General features: G+C 44.1%; 1 protein-coding gene and 1 non-coding gene across 6 annotated transcripts in view; one reads left to right on the top strand and one right to left on the bottom strand.

The window, feature by feature from the left end:
• The window catches only part of LOC126272339 (inactive dipeptidyl peptidase 10), a 1,336,959-nt gene that overhangs the window by 461,267 nt on the left and 852,741 nt on the right, over nt 1–22,951 (bottom strand). The window lies entirely within an intron of this gene.
• Nucleotides 14,342–14,460, top strand: LOC126274320 (5S ribosomal RNA). The gene has a single exon (XR_007550145.1). It is a non-coding gene; the product is annotated as a 5S ribosomal RNA (ribosomal RNA).

Raw genomic sequence — 22,951 nt, 5'->3', positions numbered from 1 at the left:
AGAACTGTTGAAGCGTTATGGACAGCCTGGCCGGTGTGGCCAAGCGGTTCTACGCGCTACAGTCTGGAGCCGCAGGAGACCGCTACGGTCGCAGGTTCGAATCCTGCCTCGATCATGGGTGTGTGTGATGTCCTTATGTTAGTTAGGCTTAAGTAGTTCTAAGTTCTAGGGGACTGATGACGTCAGATGTTGAGTCCCATAGTGCTCAGAGCCATTTCGTTATGGACAAGGCCCTCCAACCACGTCGGGAATCTGACGATGTAAAGCGCCAGTCGAACAGAATTGGCACTATATCCCCTAGGACATCACCACAACTTGATCAATCAATGTCAAGCGGAACAAATGCTTGCGTAAGGTCAGAGGTGGACCAGCGCGTTACTGACTTGCACAGTTTGTGATGCTCTTTCTTTTGAATAACTCATCCAATTTTTATAAAATTGAAATCATTCGTCATTCGTTTGTCTATGCGTGTACATCACATCTATCAATTTTCGTCCCATTGGGATCAGTCCTTCGCGTTGCGTCAATTTCCTTTTTCCTTAGAGTGTAACTAAATAAAATACAGAACACTTATAATTAAATTTTCGGTACTTGAGAGGGCTCCCATGACACGCGAATGATCGTAGGACAATTTAACTTTGTGGAAGCTTTTGTAAGAACATCCGAAAGAGAAATCATGATTACCATATGCGAGGGTAATAGTTGTTAGTTGCGTACCATGTTTGTCTTCCAAGTTACGAGCGACGCTCTATGTGACGACTGTCTGCATCCACGACAGCCTGGAGACGCACTGGTGATACCATTTCGCAACTGTCACATTACCTTACGAATGGCGGACCATAGAATGTTGAGCAGTCGTGACACTTTTGGCAACAGTAACTTCTTCGACAGTTTGTGCTGCAATTAGCCGTCCGCCTCTCCCAGGAACGGTTCACAAAGTGGCGCCAGTTAAATCGAAATCGCGAATCATGCGCTTCAACCCCAGTACTGAAGGAGTACCTCTCCGCATTCCTTTAATGTATCGATGCACTTGAAGAGCCGCAGCACTATTGCAATTGTTCTGATAAAACCTTTTATGGGTAAAGCCCTGCTCACCTCGTCCAGACCCATGTTGACTGTGTGCAACTGCAATGCATACTGATGCTTGTGTTTCAACACTTCGTCGGCGTACCAAAACCGGCCCTAAAGGCAAGCCATCATGACATTGACACTGCTAACAACGCGAATCCTATAAAGTTGGGTGCATATACTGTAAATAGTTTTCCATCTGCCCTGGCTCAAGTAAAGTAACAATAACCATCCTGTGTGTTCATTCCTTAGCAGAAAGAGTAACGTTTCTTACGTTTACCTACCTAAGTACGTCTGTCATACTACATCGGATAGCACGATATTGTGGTAAGCAGGTCACACGAACTCTCACTCCGCGACGGCGAAGGAAGATGTCCAAAATAGTCCGGTGAAAAGCTGTATTCGTCTGGAGCCTTGGCTTGGGATGCATTGGGCTGTTTGAGGTGCCTGCAAACTCTCGACTGAAAGCTGTTTAGTTGACTCCACCTGCCGTAAGACAAAAACTAGCATCGTTCGCTTTGTTTTGAACAAGAGTATCAGCATTTTGTTTCTCATGCCGAAGGGGTAATAGATAGAGTGTTCCAGATAAGGTACTTATCTCAGTATCTCACAAAATAATAAGTGAAAGGAATATTTATTTAAATCGGTAACGTAAGAAACGTTACTCTTTCCACGTAGGTATCAGTAGAGTTTAGTTAGTTATTTTCTAGGCAGTTACAGTAACGAATTGTAATTTACGAAATAGGACATTTTTTATGGTTTGTAGCTAAGTTATTTAAACGAAGTATGTACAAATAAATTAAAATAAAAATTTTATCAGTTTTAGTTAGTAACCTAAAAACGTTTAAAATTTTAGATTTTCATGCAGTAAGCTGCACTAATTGGCTGTGATCAAATTGGTGTTATAGTGGCGCAATGTTCATTTAAGTGAGTTGTTCAAACGAGTGCTCATTTACGTGAATGCACAACTCAGTGTGCTTTCTAAATGACATGCGGACGAGATGTAAGGTTTTCGTATCAAGGAGGGACTAGGTTACTCGATGCTCTGTCTCAAGCCCCTTTGGGGTAAACTGTAGAACGCATCCTTACAGTGCCGTATACAAGGCAGGTCGGAGTGCATGGACAAACGGGGTTCGGTGTACCCTACTAACAAAGCCAAGAAAATTACACATAGCACTTTGCATCCATCCTAAAACCTTTGAATTTTTAACATCCTAATTGGAACTGATACAAATCTGAATCAAACTGATTTGTACACAGTTAGTTCAAATACACGCTGTACCCTCTGTTTATGAAAATCCTTATTTGCGAACTATATATGAGACATTTTCATAGCTGGGTCCAAGCAGCCATAAAGAAGTAATTTGCCTAAAACAAACGCGTATCATTGCATTTATTGACACATTAACAAAAAATATCTGGTATCGCGCAGACTTTCCCTGACACTCTTCTTTGATTTTTAGTTTTGCACATCCTGAATCCCTTCCTCAGTTTCACTTAGCTTAATATTTTGTCACCCTTTTACATGCATAACGCTACTGTGTAATTGTTTCAATTATGTAACAGTGCTAGGCCTCGAGCCTTCTTTTAAACATAGTGTAGTGACGTAGCACGTGCGTACATTGCTTAAGACTTGCTCTTATTGCAACCATATTTTGTACGATGAGTGCCCTTTTAATTATTTCATATTTACATACACTGAGAAGGCAAAAGTAATGGGATACCGACATGCACATATAAGATGGCGGTAGTATCGCGAACACGACGTATAAAAGGGCAGTGCATTGGCGGAGCTGCTGTTTATATTTATCTGATTCATGTGAAAAAGTTCCCGACGTGGTCATGGGCGCACGAGCGAAATTAACAAAAAACTGGAAGTTTGTGGTAAGGTCTTATGGGACCAAACTGCTGAGGTCATCGGTCCGTAAGGCTACACACTGCTTAAGCTAACTTACGCTATGGACAACACACACACCCATGCCCGAGGGAGGACTCGAACCTGCCATGGGGGAAGCTGCACAGACCGTGATAAGACACCTCAGACCGCAAGGCTACTCCGCACGGCGAAATTAACAGACTTTAAATGCGGAACGGTAGTGGGAGCGAGACACATGGGCATTACATTCGGAAATTGTTAGGGAATTCAATACTCCGAGATCCACAGCGTCAAGAGTGCGCTGAGAGTACCACATTTAAGGCATTGTCTCGGCGTCAATGGGCTATGCCAGCACACGACCGACGCTTTTGCCAACAGGTGGACAATACTTGCAGCGCCTCTCCTAAGCTCGTGACCACATTGTTTGGAGTCTAGAAGATTGGCAAACCGTGGCTTGGTCAGATGAGTTCTGATTTCAGTCGGTAAGAGGTGATTGTACGGTTCGAGTGTGGCTCAGACCCCACGGAGCCATGGGCCCAGTTCTCAACAAGGCACTGTGCCAGCTGGTCGTGGCACCATAGTAGTATGGGCTGCGTCTACATGGAATGGAGGGGGTCGTCGGATCCAACAGAACCGATCACTGACTGGAAATTTTTTATGTTCATCTACTTGGAGACCATTTTCAGCCATTCATGGACTTCATGTTACCAAACGATGATACAACATTTATGGATGATAATGCGCTGTATCACCGGACCACAATGGTTCGCGATAAGTTTGAAGAACATTCTGGACAGTTCGAGCGAATTATTTGGCCACCCACTGAAAATTTATGGGACATAATTGGGAGGTCAGATCGTTTACTAAATCCTATACCGGCAACACTTGCGCAATTATTTATTTATTTACTGATTTATTTAACCTGGCAAGATTAGGGCCATCAGGCCCTCTCTTACATCTAACCGGGCATTCTACTTATTTTACATTCATTTATTTTAGTAGCATGTTAAACTACATCCAGCAGAAAAAGTGAAATAAACAATTACAAAGCACACCTGGAAAAATACATACATATAGAGTTTATATTCGTAGATCATAAGTACTGTTATAATTAGACATTACTGAAGAGACAGATTTTAGATAGGAGTGCTAGCAGCAGGGAGTATGAGGAAGACTCATGGTGAAAGGAGGAGAAGAATAGAGGCATGATGAAACATAATTAAGGAAATATAAAGGAAAAGAAGATGGCGTGGCTAATAGAGATAGATGAAGAGGAAGGCATCTCAGGAGCAAGATAGGAGAAGCTAGCTTTGCTATTTGACAGATAAGAGGATTGGCCTTGTACATTAATTTTGTGGAGATCGTTATGAAGACGATAGTAGGAAATGCTTCAACGTCTTCTTAAAAGCAGCAGGAAATTGAATTTTGCCCAAGGTAAGGGGCAGTTTGTTCCAGAGGCGGACAGCGGCAACTGAGAAGGAGTTTGCAAAAGTTTTTGTTTTGTGAGTGGGCACAGTTAGGATACCAAATAAGAGTGACCTCGCGTTTCGATTGTGATGGAATGACAAGTGTTTAATCTCTGAAGCAAGGTACTGGGGTGCTTGCGCGACGACGAGTCGGTGAAGTAGACATAGAGTGTGGTAGTCACGCAGTTTGTCCGGCCGCAGCCACCCTAGCTCGGAGTATGAAGCACTAACATGATCATATCGGTGAATGTTGCAGGTGCAACGCACACAGGCATTCATGGTCAGTTCTAGCCGTCTTTTGTTTTCACTACTCATGCCTTGTTGAATTACATCACAATAGTAGAAGTTCGGTAGAACGAGTGCTTGCACGAGCTGGCGTTTCACGTCGTTTAGAAATACGTTCCGAAACTTTTTGAGAGTATAGAGACAAGCGGACGTCTTCCGGCACACTGCAACTGTATTCTCCGCCCAGTTGAGATGGCCATCCAAAGTTACACCCAAGTTCTTCACTGTTTTCTGATATGGTATTGGAGTATCGTCGAGCAGAATAGGAGGCAGCCGTTCGTGGAAATCTGAACTTATTAATTTCTGATGGGCTATTAAGATTACTTGCGTCTTTTTTGCATTTAGTTTAAGCCCCAGGCAATTATGGCCAGCTATAGAGGCAGGACGGCTCAATATTTCTGCAGGGGTCTTCCAACGACCTGTTCAGACTTTCCCTCGTTGCGTTGCGGCTCTACGCTGAGCAAAAGGAGTTCCTACACGATATTAAGCGGTATTCCTCGGCTTTTGCCATGTCAGCGTATATTTTGTGTATTCGCGATATGTTACGAGTAGAAATTTTTTGTTCATTCCTTTCTAGGTATGAAGATGATTAAGTAATCTAAACCGGTAATATGAATTATAATTAGCGATCAAGGCTAATAATAATTGCGTTGATACATTTAGCTGAGGAATTTTGATTCTAATAAGGGGTTTTACTGGTTAGATCAGTCTTAGAGTTGCGGTAATTTGCGTAGATATGTCGCACTGCTGACACCATCACTATACTGTCGTTGTATCGCAATTTTTTTTAAAAATTATCACTGCTGGAATCGGCAGTCCGATGGTATGGCAATAAATACAATTGTTACGCTTATGGATCACATTTTATTACGTAAATTGCTACCATCTGTGTTCTGTGTGTAGGCAGACGAGAACAACAGTAAGTTAGTCATTTTGAACAGTAGTTCAACACCCATTACAAAAAAAGAAATCATTTTGCGCGTGAATGGTATAGCTGAGGTAGTAGTACCAATGAGCTTTGATTGGGGGTTCAACTACGACCGGTGTAACTAAAATAGCAAAACATCACCACTAATATTGAACACGAGACTTCTAAATAGGCAGAAGTACTAAGACGTATGTGGATGTATCAAAACAGCATAACACTTCCCAAAATGTAAAAAAAGAATGAAAAGTGAAGAAAATGTACCAATGTCGTGAATCGAGCTGAACACTACCCAGGAGAAATGTGTAGTTGAGGAATGGGAAAAGTAGACTCGTTGACCGCGTGCATGCAAAGGAAGGGAGAGTGGGGGGGGGGGGGGAAGTATGGTTCTGAGAGGGGGAGGAATTGACGTCAAATTCAGATTAGATCGAGATACTGTCAAGTAATTTGGCCTCGTTTGGGGTAATCTGGGCTGTCGAGAGTTAACGCTTTGCCCCCCCCCCCCCCCCCCACCCCTCCCCACATTGCTAGGTACACGAAGCTATTCTACTTCCATTAGAAACACAAGGTATTGTTCATAGGCTTTCGAGGCCGGAGTCATTTTCAATAATATTTTTCTGACTTGTTGTCAAAAGTACCAGTGTTTCGTCCACTATTGCAAGTAGCTTCTTCAGAGTGTATAGTACTGTGTGTTGCAACAGTGGCCGAAACGTCGGTAAATTTTACTGTATGACGAGCTCTACAGCTCAAACGGAGATTAAAAGTTATTAGCAACATTTGCCATAAATATGCTACACTAATGCTTAAACTCGTAGTCCTGTATTGACAATGTCCCCTTCTCGAGTATTTTAACATATTATTACTTACTGACAACATTGGATTATGCATCATGTCTTTAAAATAACTTGTACAACAGTTCAAACATCAGACACTTCGTTTATGGGATTTTGTGCAACAATCATCCTCAGCAGAAAATTGTAACAAATTTTTGTAGCGCTTTGTCGTCTGTAATCTCCATCGTGCCTCGGATGTGTCTCTCGTCCTAACACTGCTAACAATGTTTTATGTATGTGACTATAGCATTCTGTTCGTCGTCACTGCTTGTTACAACAATTTGACCAGCGCGTTAAACGTTCACGCTCTTAACTACAAGTACACTTTCGGTACAGCACTATTCAACGCGAATAACTAGACTCTAAGAGTTTTGCTCCCTGCAACACACTCTCTTCACGACGAATTGCAAACTTGCTTTTCGGTAATGAGATTCGCTTACTTATCAGTGTGTAGAGCTCTATGGACAAAAGAAGTGCAAGATGTTTCCTCCACCGTACTTTTTATTTAACAGCTATTCGTGTATGTAATCGCTCCTGAGGCAATCTCATGTACATACACTATGAGATCAAAAGTATTCGGACAACTGGATGAAAATAGCAAGTTTGTGGCGCCCTCCATCGGCACTGCTGGAATTCAGTATGATGTTGGCCCACCTATAGCCCTGATGACAGCTTCCACTCTCTCAGGCATACGTTCAATCAGGTGCTGGAAGGTTTCTTGGGGAATGGCAGTCCATTCTTCACGGAGTGCTGCACTTAGGAGAGGTATCCATGTCGGTCGGTGAGGCCTGTTAGGAATTCGGATTTCCAAAACATCCCAAAGGTGTTCTATAGGGTTCAGCTCAGGACTATGTGCCGGCCAGCCCATTACAGGGATGTTATTGTCGTGTAACCACTCCGCCACAGGCCGTGCATTATGAGCAGGTGCTCGATTGTATTGAAAGTTGTAATCGCCATCCCCGAATTGCTCTTCAACAATGGGAAGCAAGAAGCCCGTTACATCATCAATGCTGTGCTGTGATAGTGCCACGCAAAACAACGAGAGGTGCAAGACCCCTCCATGAAAAACACGACCACACCATAACACCACCGATTCCGAATTTTACTGTCGGCACTACACACACTCGCAGATGACATTTACCGGGCAGTCGCCTTACCCACAACCTGCCATCGGATCGCCACAATTTGTGTAACGTGATTCGTCACTCCACACAACGTTTTTCCACTGTTCAATCGTCCAATGTTTACGCTCCTTACACCAAGCGACGCGTCGTTTGGCATTTACTGGCGCGATGTGTGGCGTATGAGCAGCCGCTAGACCATGAAATCCAATTTTCTGCCGGCCGCGGTGGTCTCGCGATTCTAGGCGCGCAGTCCGGAACCGTGGGACTGCTACGGTCGCAGGTTCGAATCCTGCCTTGGGCATGGATGTGTGTGATGTCCTTAGGTTAGTTAGGTTTAAGTAGTTCTAAGTTCTAGGACACTAATGACCACAGCAGTTGAGTCCCATAGTGGTCAGAGCCATTTGAACCATTTGAACCAAATTTTCTCACCTCCCACCTAACTGTCATAGTACGTGCAGTGGATCCTGATGTAATTAGGAACTCGTGTATGATGATGGGGATAGATGTGTGCCTATTACATATCTTCAATTGTCGGCGGTCTCTGTCAGTCAATAGACGAGTTCGGCCTGTACGCTTTGGTGGTGTACGTGTCCCTTCATGTTTCCACTTCACTGTCACATAGGAAACACTGGATATAGGGATGTTTAGGAGTGTGGAAATCTCGCGTACAGACGTATGACAGAAGTGAAACCCCATCACCTGACCGCATGAGTTCTGCGGAGCGTCTCATTCTGCTCTCTCACGACGTTCAATGACTACTGAGGTCGCTGGCATAGAATGCATGGCAGTACGTGGCAGCTAATATGAAAAACGCATGTTTTGGGGGGGGGGGGGGGTGTCCGGATACTTTTGAGCAAATAGTGTACCTCATTGCCCGACGAAAGCTGTTTTGAGCAGCAGGTACCAGATCCAAGGCCGAGAAACCTTAAATGTCTGTCATTGTGTTATCGCCGGAAAACTTATAATGTCCCCGTACCGAAAACGTGATATAAGAGCCCGCCGCGGTGGTCTCGCGGTTCTAGGCGCGCAGTCCGGAACCGTGCGACTGCTACGGTCGCAGGTTCGAATCCTGCCTCGGGCATGGATGTGTGTGATTCCCTTAGGTTAGTTAGGTTTAAGTAGTTCTAAGTTCTAGGGGACTGATAACCACAGCAGTTGAGTCTCATAGTGCTCAGAGCCATTTGAACCATATTTCGTGATATAAGTTATTGTATAGAACGTTGGCCCATTAATAAATAAGAAATCCTCTGCAACGTTTTCATCAGTCTGAATCTGCTAACTGCTCCTTGTATTAAACGGAGTCTGTCGCCTTCAGAGAGTATCATTTCAACAACAACAACAACAACAAAAAGGAAAAAAAAACATTGCACGTCCTCGCAAGTGCTAGCTGATCGTTGTAACTTCTAGTAGGTATGCTATAGCTGTCATGCGCGCAATTAAATTCACAGTGTTGGTGGCCTCCACATGATATAATTAATGTGTACCTCACGGACGACCAGATATGTAATTAACGCAGTGAAATTATAATGCTTTGCGGAGTTTTTCCACGTATGCTAGTTATTATCATCTTGACGAACACTCAGAACACGATAAACGAAGACGCAACGACGGTGAATGTGGGGTATGTACTGAATGCGTACCATTCTCGTCAGAAAATCCTATCCGATAGTCTGTGATGCTAGAGAGTCAGTTCGTTTTCGTCCACATTGGCGCCGGTGTTACGAAATACAGATAATTAGTCGCCAGTTCCAAGCAGAAGATTGCTATCGAAGTTCAAGACATTTTAGTTTCACCGCCGAAGACGGATGGATCAAGGCTATGAAGAATGTTCTCATCAGCCGCTTATGACAGTGTAAATCAAAATGCCTCGATAAAATGCTATCTACGGAAGAGCTCGATGACCGCACATCATCACAAATAGTATGTCGTCTAGCGTAGTTAGCAGCTGCCGCAGCAACAACGGCGAAACCTCGAAATACGTCATGCTGTCGTGCCAGCCAGCGGACGCGCAGATCGGTATTGGCGCCGTTGCACAAAAACCTGCCACGGTACACACGGTTTTTTTCTCTCCTCCAGTATTTTCGTCACGAATGGGAATGAGCCACCGTTGGGTATCTTGCTACACAGTAACATCGTAAAGAGAAAAGGATATAAAGGTATTTTTTATTTTATTTTATTTATTTGTTTTTAAATAGACGTAGGAGGAGTGAAGACAGATGAACTGATATTTTCCTCTACTGTTTATTTTGTATGCTACTGCATTTGGCACGGAGTCTCACGCGAAGGTGCCCTCTATAAACAATGTAATGAAATAAACGCAGGCGAAATAATTGTAGGGAGCAGCACCTCAGACAGCAAAAACAAAGACTTGGAACGTCAGTTTCAATTTTTTCATACAACAATCCTCTGCTCATGGGAGATAGATTTGACAATGATTGTTTGTGATACGGGAACGAATTTTGTAACTGTAACTGTGTAATTATTCTTGTTTCGTCCTGACATATGTTTGGAAATAATTGTGACCAGGGAACGAAAATTGTAACTGTTAGTGTGTAACTATTCTTGTTTCGTCTTTAGTCCTTGATGGAAATTTAGAAAAGAAGGCTGTAAGTGGACAGAAAAAAGTCATTGGTAATGTTAAAATGCTACATAATCCTGAGTGTCAGTATAACTGGATATTAATCTGAAATAAAACTTAGTTGTTATACCTGAAAGGAAATATGAAATGAAAGTGAAATTTTATGCCTTTTTTGGCGTGGAAACATTGGTGTGTTCTCCACTACCAATGCAGCTTAATCCAGTGTGAACAGTACATCTTCGAGGTTACTGTGATGCAGTTTAACTTGGCTGCTGGGGATATTTTACAACGAGTTGGATCACACTGGACTTTCATGATCAGAAGTAAGGAGCAAAGCCATAGGGAACATAAAAAATGTATTGCATTAAAGCTGTCATACTGAGATTATGACTTTGTTACTGACGATTTTTCAGTGTTGTAGCTGTGTAGCAGAACAGCTAAACTGTGATATTCGGCTTAAATACCACACTGGTGACAACTTGAATTTTTCAAATTACTGCTAAAATTATCTGGCACAAGAAGAGAACCCTTCTTCAATAGAGCACCTCTCGTTCTCTCTCACATCTGTTCATCCATAATTTCATGCCAGCCTCGTCCATCCAACTCTTGTGATGTACGGGAACAAAAACACCTGGAGGTATTTCAGAACGTTTCGGCATTGTTTTGCAGCTGAAAATGATCATCAGCACAGCATGAGACAACAGTGTAGTGCATTTTTTCCATGTGAACTTATTTTTACAGTTGCAGTTTTAGCAACTTTCATGACACTAGTTCTGTTAGTCGGCACACCAAATGTCAGAGGAATTTCGTCCGTATTCGCAATTTGACTTAGTTCTCCACTGCTTTTCTTTCGATGCTGAATAATAAAGCGATGAAAAGATCATATTTTCTTTTCATACTCTTATTAAATTTTATGAGAAATTTTGGTTTTGGTTCGCCTGATAAGTCCATGATGCTTCATAAACCTGCAGGACCAACCAACTCCGCCTTTGAAGTCAGTTAAGTTCCACTGCGACGGTGTCCTTAAATCCATGTCAATACGTCACCTACTAGTTTTGGCTCTTTTACATTCAGTCCTCTATTTGCACGTTTAGTCTACCTCATTTTCTTTCTATTCTTCTTCACTAGCCCGCCAGTCACGAAAGGTTTTATCTGTTAGTGGAGGGCCGAAATGCCGCTCAGCTGCTCTGTTTCCATGTTCTGAATATGCTATTACTTTCAATGTATAACCCGTATGATATGAACATCTTTCATTTTTTCCATTACGAAACTTGGTACTAACAAAAATATTGTAGTTTTGCTGATATCACAGATCACTTTCAATTCACGTACACTGGCACCGTAGACTGCATTAATCCATCACAGGCTGGACAGTGTTCTGGGTTTGCGATGGCGGGTGGGTAGGAAGACAGTGTTAGCAAGTCTGTGAATCCTAGCAACTCATGTTCGTCAGACCGGTGCACTGCTGCTACCAGATGAATCCAGTGTTACCAGACAGAGATAGGTTTCCCGCGGCATCCAATGTATGGCCATTTTTAAAACTGGTGGGAATTGTAACTCAAACACTGGACGTTTTTTCCGAATTTTACAGTACAAGATGCACCTGAATTTTGGAAGCAATTGTTCGAAGAAAAAGGTGCGTCTTATCGTCCGTAAAATACGGTAGTTCAGAGTATCTCGGTAGGAGTATTGCCAAATCCTGTTAACATTGTGTTGTGTTGGCTGAAGAGACGACTCCGTGTTACTAGAGGAGGCCGAAATGCACGCGTTTTAGCTCACGCAGGCTGGCATGAGGAGGGAAGAACTATACTGACGTGAGGTCCGGAACATGACAAGGAATTAGAATTCAGAAAGCGGACATAATTAATTTGATACTTAACTTTAATCCATTAATGATGAACGTCGCTCTTGACGGTACATGAGTCACAATATTATCTGTTCAGAAGACCTAGTAAGTGAATATGGCGCCTTGCTAGGTGGTAGCAAATGACGTAGCTGAAGGCTATGCTAAACTGTCGTGTCTGCAAATTAGAGCGTAATTACTCAGTGAACCGTCGCTAGCAAAGTCGGCTGTACAACTGGGACGAGTGCTAGGGAGTCTCTCTAGACTAGACCTGCCGTGTGGCGGCGCTCGGCCTGCAATCACTGATAGTGGTGACACGCGGGTCCGACGTATACTAACGGACCGCTGTCGATTTAAAGGCTACCATCTAGCAAGTTTGGTGTCTGCCGGTGACACCACACATTGTTTCCTTAGTTGTGATGTTTGGACACACTAAGTAGAGGGGCGATACAGCAGAACGCATTATAGAAGCCACTGAAAAAGCCGAAGATTCCTCAGCAGCACTTCGAGCACGTATTATTGCGCTTACGGTGCATTTTCACACGAACAACATTCCGTGAGCACTGGTTGCGACGTTGCACGAAGAGGCAAGGGGGCACATGCGACGGTGCAAAGTCACGAATGCCTCTGATTTGCGAGCTTGGACCTCCGTGCGTTTGCGCGGGACTCTCTCCATCCCACACGGGGAGACACGTCCAAGAGTCATGCGGCTTTCCTCTGTTCTGTTCGTCTGGGCTTTGTTTCACTGGGTCTCACTGTTAAAAGATTCAGTTTTTTTGCACAAGTTAAAATTTATCTTTTCGTTTGGGTCTCGGCCGAGCGTTATAACGAAAATCACTAGGAATCTGGAAAGCACGCAGTCCAGTCACATTAATGTGACGACTGTCTTTACTCGATGTCAACCAGCACCTAAAGTGCATATTCATTGGCTTTCTGATGGAGGATGGAAGCATTTCCGAAACGGCAAAATTTGCAAACTGTTAATATTCGGCCGTGATTAAAGTACACTGAGCAGCGAAATAAACTGTCACACCTGCCTAATATCGTGTAGGTCCCCAGCGAGCAGACGGAAGTGCCGCATGGACTCGACTACTGTCTGAGGTAGTGCTGGAGCTAACTGACCCCATGAATCTGCAGGGCTGTCCGTAAGTCAGTAAGAGTACCAGGAGGTGGACATCTCTTCTGAACAGCACGTTGCAAGGCATCCCAGATATGCTCAATAATTTTCATGTCTGCAGAGACTGGTGGCCAGCGGAATGTTTAAACTCAGAAGAGTGTTCTTGGAGCCATTCTGTAGCAGTTCTGGGCGTGTCTCCTGTTGGAATTGCCCACGTTCGTCGGGATGCACAATGGACATGAATGGATGCAGGTGATCTGACAGGATGCTTACGTACGTGTCAGCTGCCAGAGTCGTATTTATACGCATCAGGGATTCCATATCACACCAACTGCACACGCCGCACACAATTACATAGACTGCACCAGCTTGAACAGTCCCCTGCTGACGTGCAGGGTCCATGGATTCATGAAGTTGTCTCCATACCCCTGCACGTCCATCCGCTCCACACAATTTGAAACGAGACTCGTCCGACAAGGCATCATGTTTTCGATCATCAACAGTCTAATGTCGATGTCGATGGGCAAAGGCTAGGCGTAAATCTCTATGTCGTACAGTCATCAAGAGTAAACGAGTGGGCCTTCGGCTCAGAAAGCCCATATCGATCACGTTTCGTTGAATGGTTCGCACTCTGACACTTGTTGATATCCCAGCATTGAAATTTGCAGCAATTTGCGGAAGGGTTGCACTTCTGTCACGTTAAACGATTGTCTTCAGTCGTCGCTGGTCCCGTTAAGCAGGATCTTTTTCTGGCCGCAGCGATGGAGGAGATCTGACATTTTACCGGATTCCTGACGTTCACGGTACCCTGGTGAAGTGGTAGTACGGGAAAATTCGCACTTCATCGTTGTCTCGGAGATGATGTGTCTCATCGGTCGTGCGCTGATTATAACACCACGTACAAACTCACATAAATCTTTATAACCCGCACAGTCCCTTCGCCCGACATCAGGGACAAGATGTGCCTTCGCTAGTGTCGAAGGCTGCACGCGCCCAGCGAATGGCACGAGGTGCAACGTGCAGCATTGCGTCTCACACACGTGGCGGTGCGCCCGCTAATTCGGCCGCTGCTCTGCTGGGATGCCGGGCGCGCCGTCCGCGCCGTCCTCGAGGTACAGACTGTTGCGGAAGGAAGTGCTTTCGTCAAATGCGGCCGAAAACTAACATTTTGTGTGTTGGGAGAAAAGCCGAACGCGAATTCTGCCGTGCTCCTACAGCAAATGAAGGCCAACGGCCATACCATGTTGAATACACCGGTTATCGCCCGATCACCGAAGTTAAGCTACATCGGGCCCAGTTAGTACTTGGATGGGTGACCACCTGGGAAACCCGGGTGCTGTTGGCTCCCTAACTTCTTTTTTTTTTTTTTTGTATGTCGCATGTCGCAACCCCTGCAAGCCCAATTTTCAATCTACCTTTCCGTTGTGACAAAGATGCTTCCTTAAGAATTTTTAACTACTGTAATGTCACGAAATTGCTGTAATTAACTCAGTTTGAGGGCGAATGTGAATGTGCTAACCAAGTTTGCCAAGAAGACTTTGGAAACGACTTTGTAACAACTGCGCCATACATTTGTTGTCTTATATATGTATAGGCGTTGTCGATCGTAGAGCCGTACTCGGCCTGTTTACATATCTCTGTATTTGAATACGCGTGCTTATACCGGTTTCTTTGGTGCTTCAGTGTATACCGAGCATGACAAATCGTCGCTATCGAAATCCGGCGCTGAGGCAGCTGTAGTGCAGCACGGGCCGTATATGACATGGGTGAACGACAGCTGTGGAGATGTGTATGGCCCAGTAGACTTGCAACTGTTGAACATCTGGCATTTCATATGAATCAGCAGTGTCTCCTCAACGACCTTTCAGCGAACGTTGCTGCGCATGGGCCCCTACAGCACGCTCCTGCTTAGTGCACCCGCGCTGACTGCTGTTCTCGGCGGCGAAGGTTCGAATCTGCACATCATTTCCGCAACTGGACGACCACTGAGTCACGACGGACGGTATTTTCACATGAATCGCATTTTATGCTCCATCGGCGTGAAGAGTCAGAAAGCAAACACATTGTAACAGTCATCGGAAAGTTGTGGGCAGGAGGACGGAGCGTTATGGTCTGCGGAATGTTTTCCTGACACTCCTTGGGTGATCTCGTCATTTTGGATGGCACAATTGATCAACACATGTATGCTCTATCCTCGGGGACCATGTTCATCCCTATGTGCAGTTTGTTTTATCGCTGCACTATCGTATTGACGAGCAGGACAATGAAACTTGTCACAGAGTCGGCAATGTATATGCTTGAGTGTAGAAACCAGAAACAACAATGAGTAAATGCTGAAGGCCGGTGATTTCAGCACTTAAGCCACTGAGCATTACTCTTATTGTGACTTCATAGAAATATTTTCTGTAATTTTCGATAGTAAATTTTTAATTCTCATTTCATTAGCAAGCTATTTTTCACAATACGTAATAATAGGCACAGTATACCTGCTAAAGGACCCCCCCCCCCTCCCCCACCCCCGCTCCTATACAACGGCTGCTGTGACACATTTTGCTAGCAAAATAGCAAACATCATGAACACTGGAACAGCGTCGTTGTTCTATATACGTGCACATGTAGCCAGCCATGACTACATGTTGAGAAGGAGAGGTGCTCCTATACGTATTTCTGCAAGGTGACTAAATAGAAGGCGCACAGGTGTAAACGCAGGCTAGCAGAGCAAGCAGCCGAGTTGCAAGTTGAAAGTGTCCCAGTGCCGTTCGCCACAGGAATGTGACGTCGATCTGTGCGCAGAAAGACACATGGCGGTTACATCCGGAACGAAAACTTGCTAGCGCCGTCCATCATACGATAAGGGCCACGTGAATGAAAGGCAGAAACGACGGTGATTCGCTACGTAGGAAGAGAGCTGTCCACCTTTTCGTAGCAGGGCTGTCGACGTATGTTCCATTTCCAGTTCATCAATTTTCTGAGATCGCCCGGCCATCAATGACAACAGCAGATCCACTGGCTGTGAGTCCGCGTGCTACAAACTGCACATGACACCGAAAGCATTGCGCAACCATCCCGAAACGTGACCGCACAATCGTCGTCTTAGGATCCAGGAAATTGGCCTGAACTGGTTACCACAGAGATTGTTTCGAGCTGGTTTCTACGGAGATTGATCGATGATGTATCCAAGGCCCGGACATCTCTGAAATGCCAGATTTGCTCATCAGACGAGAGATCTGAGCGACACACACGCATTCGCAAACCATTCATGCAGAAATGGGATGGAGTAAATATGCCTTGCTCAACGTACAGCCGCCATGAGGGGTGCTGTGAGCATGTTCATGTCGGACGGCATGTGTCTCCATCGATGCTAGGAGCCAGACGGTAGCTAAACACAACTTGAATTTCTGAAGCGGTGCTAAGCTGATAATGCCATTTGTATATTCGTTCGCCAGATCTTACAAGGAGTAAAGTACAGAACAGCAACAGTCGGTGTTATCTGTGACCTATCCTAAATACTTAATTCAGAAAATCATAACATTTTGTTGCAAGAAGTTTATCTTTTGTGGAATTACCGATGTAGTTAACAGCTAGCTCACATCATGCTTAAAAAATTAATTAAAAAAGCTCTGCTTCGGTTATTCATCGACTGTATACTTTTTGATTGCGAGGAATGCATTAATGGAATTCCACAAACTTCTGTAGTGGGTCTTCTCTTATTTCCCATATAATAACGCTCTTCCGTTCAATATATTGTCTGGCAGAATTAGTCCTTTGCGCATATGACACGAGCATTATTTTAATCAATCCCAACGGATACAGAGGGAGAAACTGTTTATAATTTTCTTATAAAGATTGTTGACTAGTTTTCTGGATAGGATCTCTGTCTTAACTTTCAAAAAACACACTGCATTCAGTTCTGCAGATTAGAGAGCATCCACACAGTGATCAATTTAAAAGAATTCTTAAGCAAGGCATTATTTTCTGTGATATGGGTGTACGTGTAAATGAGAATATGAACAAAAAAAATCTGTCTGTGTAATTGCGGGTCTTGGAGAGAGAAAAACAATAACTTAACATATTTTCCTTATTTTCATTGAGCAGTGTGGTATGGAATTCCATTCTGAAGTAGGAAATCTTAACAAAAGCAGGTCTTTGTTTCATGAAAGCATCCTTGATTACCTCGTAGACAACTGTGTAAGCAGTTAGGTGTGAATTTTTCTTTGATGAAATGTTTGTTGTGAATAACGCGTTTGAGTACAAAAGGAATAATTACATCCATAATTCAAATAACAGGGGCAAAATACCTTCATTAGTTTTAATTAAGACTGATTTCACTCTGAAAAGTGTGAATATTGCCGCCACAAAAATCTTCGATCACTTACGTAGTGATATTAAATGTCTAATAGATAACGAAGATAAATCTGAAAACAAGCTGAAACAAGTAACTCTTCCAGTTTCATAGACGAACTTTGTTTAGAAACTTCTACCTTATTTGGCGGTATGAGTGTCACATACATTCTTGTGCTATTAAAATAAATTGTTATGTCTTGCAAATTCGGTTCGCAGGAGAACTTCTGGATGCTGGGAAGGTGGAGACGAGGTAGTGGCGGAAGTACAGCTGTGACGAAGGAGCGTGTGTCGTGCTTGTATAGCTCAGTCGTTACCGGCACGGTAGCTCAGCGTGTTCAGTCAGAGGGTAAGCTGCTTTCTGTAATAAAAAAAAACTGAGTTAATGTATCAACGACGAGCTTCAACAAGTGTTACAGGCCGTCCGTCCCGAACAAATACAACAATCAGTTACGAAGAAAATGAGATTAAAAGGTTGCTAGAGCACCTGCTTTCGAAAGACAAGGTGTCGAGTTCGAGTCTCGTTCCGGAACATAGTTTTAATCTTCCAGGAAGTTTCAAAATAAATGTTGTTTCCTGCTGTATGAACTCATATGTTAATGATCAGCACAAAGACACATTTAAATACCAATGAAGGTAGTTGTGAAATGTGTGTGTGTGTGTGTGTGTGTGTGTGTGTGTGTGTGTGTGTGTGTGTGTGTGTATGTGTGTGTGTGTGTGTGTGAATTCCTAAGGGACCAAACTGCTTAGGTTAGCGCTCCCTAGACTTATACCCTACTTAAACTAACTTATGCTAAGAACAACACACACACCCATGGCCGAGGGAGGACTCGAACCTCGGACCTATGGCGGGATGGGCCTCCTCTAACCGCGCGGAAATTACGATGTACTGAGGAAAGTAATGTACTTAAAACATAACTAATTAATCACCTAACTGACTAACTTTATTCCACGTGAACATCCTGCATGTCAGAATACTGGCACCACCTGTACGGGATACTGTTTGGCAGTGGTATGCACAGCCTCAAGTATTTTTCAACGTAGTCATGCCCCACCATCAGGGGGCATCCACGCATTCTTATCTGACTTTGCATTTCCGTGCTACGAGTTTCCAATGACGGCGTCCCTGCGCCCTTCCTGATCTGGCCTGTGACGTGCGAGGGGTGATTGTAAAGTTTTAATTATTACCTCGAAAAAATGGAGTTTGGCCATTAATTTGTGTGTGTGTGTTTGAAGATACATGTCTGCAGGCCTGCAGACAGGCTGGCTATTGCAGGTCATTTCTTTACAGATAACACTTTCCTAGAGTATTTCGAATTTCAATCACCTTCTCTGCTACCGATCTCATGCGCTCGTTCCGTTTCGTATCGCTTTGCAATATCGACGTGATTGTATCAAGCAGCACAGCACTAATATTGTGCTGGAACATTAGAGGATTGTTTCTCCTCTTTGTGTGCCTCCGTGGCTGAGTGTTCATATGAGTACCATGGTAAGACAATAGACCGGACGGGGCACATCCCTAGCACGCAGGTCCTCCTGCCCGCGTCTACCTCACCGCCGGTGTCCGTCGGCCACATCGCTCCTCATTTGTCTCACATGTCGGTCATTTTCGTCGGCTACAGTTACACATATACCATCCTCCTAGATACGCGTCTTTCCAGGACCGTGGAATTTTACAACCTACTATTGTTCCGTGTTCCCCGTATTGTGATGTTTGCCACAGCGACTGCACACCACATGCCAGCGACTCGACAATGATGGCCACCGTCTGACCTGCGCCTCTTCGCAAGATGTCTCACAGTTTGTGCAGCAAATGACTGCCTGCTATATCCGAGTGCCACCAGATATCGATCGAACCGCCAATGTTTCTATATTAAGAGGAAACACATTTGCCCGCCGCCATTACGTGGGTCAAGGGATGGGCGGTCGGTTACCTATTCCGTGAGGGACCAAAATCCAGTCTCGACTCCTGGACCTGTTTACAAACAGTCCGTGCAACGCTCGAACACACGCCAGGTTACCGAACATTATTTGTCATGTATCTTCGACGGGTCTTTGTTAGACCTCCACTATGTTTAGGTGGCGGGGGTGGAGGGTTGTGGGGCTGGGGTGGAGCTGAGGACACCTATCCCCTTCCGGCGGTGTCTGCCGCACGGGATTAGCCGAGCGGTCTTAGCCGCTGCTGTCATGGACTGTGCGGCTGTTCCCGGCGTACGTTCGAGTCCTCTCTCGGCATGGGTGTAAGTGTTTGTCCTTAGGATAATTTAGGTTAAGTAGTGTGTAATGATATTTCACACACATTTGAACATTTTCCGGCGGTGTCTGAGTTTAAGCCGCCTACTTCTGACCTGCGTGGATGAGAGTGAGCGCCGTAAATGCGCGGATTTCATCTACATCTACGTCTACATGGATACCCTGCAAATCACATTTAAGTGCCTGACAGAGGGTTGATCGAACCACCTTCACAATTCTCTATTATTCCAATCTCGTATAGCGCGCGGAAAGAATGAACACCTATATCTTTCCGTACGAGTTCTGTATTTTCCTTATATTATCTTGGTTATCGTTCCTCCCTATGTAGGTCGGTATCAACAACATATTTTCGCATTCGGAGGAGCAAGCCGGTGATTGGAACTTCGTGAGAAGATTCCGTCGCAACAAAAAAGGCCTTTCTTTTAATGACGTCCAGTCAAAATCCTGTATCATTTCTGTGACACTCTCTCCCATATTTCGTGATAATACAAAACGTGCTGCCTTTCTTCGAACTTTTTCGGTGTACTCCGTCAGTCTTATCTGGTAAGGATCCCACACCGCGCAGCAGTATTCTAAAAGAGGACGGACAAGCGTAGTGTAGGCAGCCTTCTTAGTAGGTCTGCTACATTTTGTAAGTCATTCAATAAAACGCAGTCTTTGGTTAGCCTTCTCCACAATATTTTCTGTGTGTTCCTTCCAATTTATGTTGTTCGTATTATTTAGTTGAATTTACGGCTTTTAGATTAGAGCGATTTATCGTGTAACCGAAATTTAACACGTCCTTTTAGCACTCATGTCGATGACCTCACACTTTTCGTTATTTAGGGTGAATGCCACTTATCGCAGCATTCACGTATTTTTTCTAAATTGTTTTGCAGTTTTTTTAATCTCCTGATACTTTATTAGTCGATAAACGACAGCGTCAGCTGCAAACAACCGAAGACGGCTGCTCGGATTGTCTCCCAAATCGTTTATATAGGTAAGGAATAACAAAGGGCCTATAACACTACCTTGGGGAACGCCAGAAATCACTTCTGTTTTACTCGATGACTTTCCACCAATTACTACGAACTGTGACCTCTCTGACAGGAAATCACAAATCCAGTCACATAACTGAGACAATGTTCCATAAGCACGCAATTTCACTACGAGCCGCTTGTGTGGTACAGTGTGCCGGCCGCGGTGGTCTAGCGGTTCTGGGCGCTCAGTCCGGAGCCGCACGAGTGCTACGGTCGCAGATTTCGAATCCTGTCTCGGGCACGGATGTGTGTGATGTCCTTAGGTTAGTTAGGTTTAAGTGGTTCTAAGTTCTAGGGGACTGATGACCTTAGATGTTAAGTCCCATAGTGCTCAGAGCCATTTGGTACAGTGTCAAAAACCTTCTGTAAATCTAATGATACGGAATCGATCTGAAGTCCCTTATCAATAGCACTCAACACTTCATGTGAAAAAAGTGCTAGTTATGTGTTACACGAACGATGTTTTATAAACCCATGTTGACTGTGTGTCAATAGACCGTTTTCTTTCTTTCTTTTTTTTTTTTGGTTTGATGCGGCCCGTCACGAATTCCTTTCCTGTGCTAACCTCTTCATCTCACTTGCAACCTACGTCCTCAATTATTTGCTTGACGTATTCCAACCTCAGTCTTCCTCTACAGTTTTTGCCCTCTACAGGTCCCTCTAGTACCGTGGAAGTCACTCCCTCATGTCTTAGCAGAAGTCCTGTCATCCTCTCCCTTCTCCTTAGCAGTGTTTTCCACATATTCCTTTCCTCTCCGATTCTGCGTAGAACCTCCTCATTCCTTACCTTATCAGTGCACCTAATTTTCAACATTCGTCTATGGCACCACATCTCAAATGCTTCGAGTCTCTTCTGTTCCGGTTTTCCCACAGTCCATGTTTCACTACCATGCAATGCTGTACCCCAGACGTACATCCTCAGAAATTTCTTCCTCAAATTAAGGCCGGTATTTGATATTAGTAGACTTCTTGGCCAGAAATGCCTTTTTTGCCATAGCGAGTGTGCTTTTGATGTCCTCCTTGCTCCGTCTGTCATTGGTTATTTTACTGCCTAGGTAGCAGAATTCCTTAACTTCATTGACTTCGTGACCATCAATCCTGATGTTACGTTTCTCGCTTTTCTCATTTCTACTACTTCTCATTACCTTCGTCTTTCTCCGATTTACTCTCAAACCAATCTGTGTACTCATTAGACTGTTCATTCCGTTCAGCAGATCATTTAATTCTTCTTCGCTTTCACTCAGGATAGCAATGTCATCAGCGAATCGTATCATTGATATCTTCAACTACAGGCCACATGTCCTGTGGATACACGTTACGTGTCTTTAATGCAGTGGTTTTCATTGCCTTCTGCATCCTCATGTCGTTGATCATTGCTGATTCTTCCGCCTTTAGGGGCAATTTCCCACCCCTAGGACAAATGTAATTCATAATGTTCGAATACAACGTATGTTACAGAATCCTGCTGGATATCGACGTTAACGATATGGGCCTGTAATTTAGTGGATTACACTTACCGCCTTTCTTGAATGTTGATGTGGCCTGTGCAACTTTCCAGTCTTTGGGTACGGATCTTTCGTCGAGAGAACGGTTATATATGTATAATATGTTAAGTATGGAGCTAATGCATCAGCATTCTCCGAAAGGAACGTAACTAGTAAAGAGTCTGGACCAGGAGACTTGCTTTTATTAAGTTATTGAAGTTGCTTCACTACTCCGAGGATATTTACTTCTACGTTACTATTGTTGGCAGTTGTTCTCGATTCTAATTCTGAAATGTTTACTTCGTCTTCCTTTGTGAAGGCATTTTTATTTAATTTTCTTTTCTTTTACACCGTACTTTTTTTCTATGTGGATGACGGCTCTTCCACATCATTTCATAATAATAGTAAAAATTACAATAAAAAATAAGTAAACAGAAACAAAGCCTTTCTCTGCTATTGATTCCTGTGTCTCATGGGGAACAAAAAGTAAGCAGTTACGTTGGATTCAAGTCCCGGCCTTGTCAAGAAGGAAAAAAGTGTTTTGGACACTGGACGCGCAAAAAAAGGTGGTCAGTGGGGCTGACTGCCATGCGGCGCATACGGGTTCGATTCTCGGTAGTGACAGGGATCTTTTCTTCGTGGGAGGCCTGGTACTGGGGTCAGTCAGCGTCGAGAGACCACCTGAGGAGCTGCTACACCGATTGGTAGCAGTTACTAGGTCAAGAAACCCAACAACGAC

Source organism: Schistocerca gregaria, chromosome 5 (assembly GCF_023897955.1).
Source record: "Schistocerca gregaria isolate iqSchGreg1 chromosome 5, iqSchGreg1.2, whole genome shotgun sequence".
Lineage (NCBI taxonomy): Eukaryota > Metazoa > Arthropoda > Insecta > Orthoptera > Acrididae > Schistocerca > Schistocerca gregaria.
Note: the sequence above shows the minus strand (reverse complement) of the source record. Positions and strands in the feature narration are given on the sequence as shown.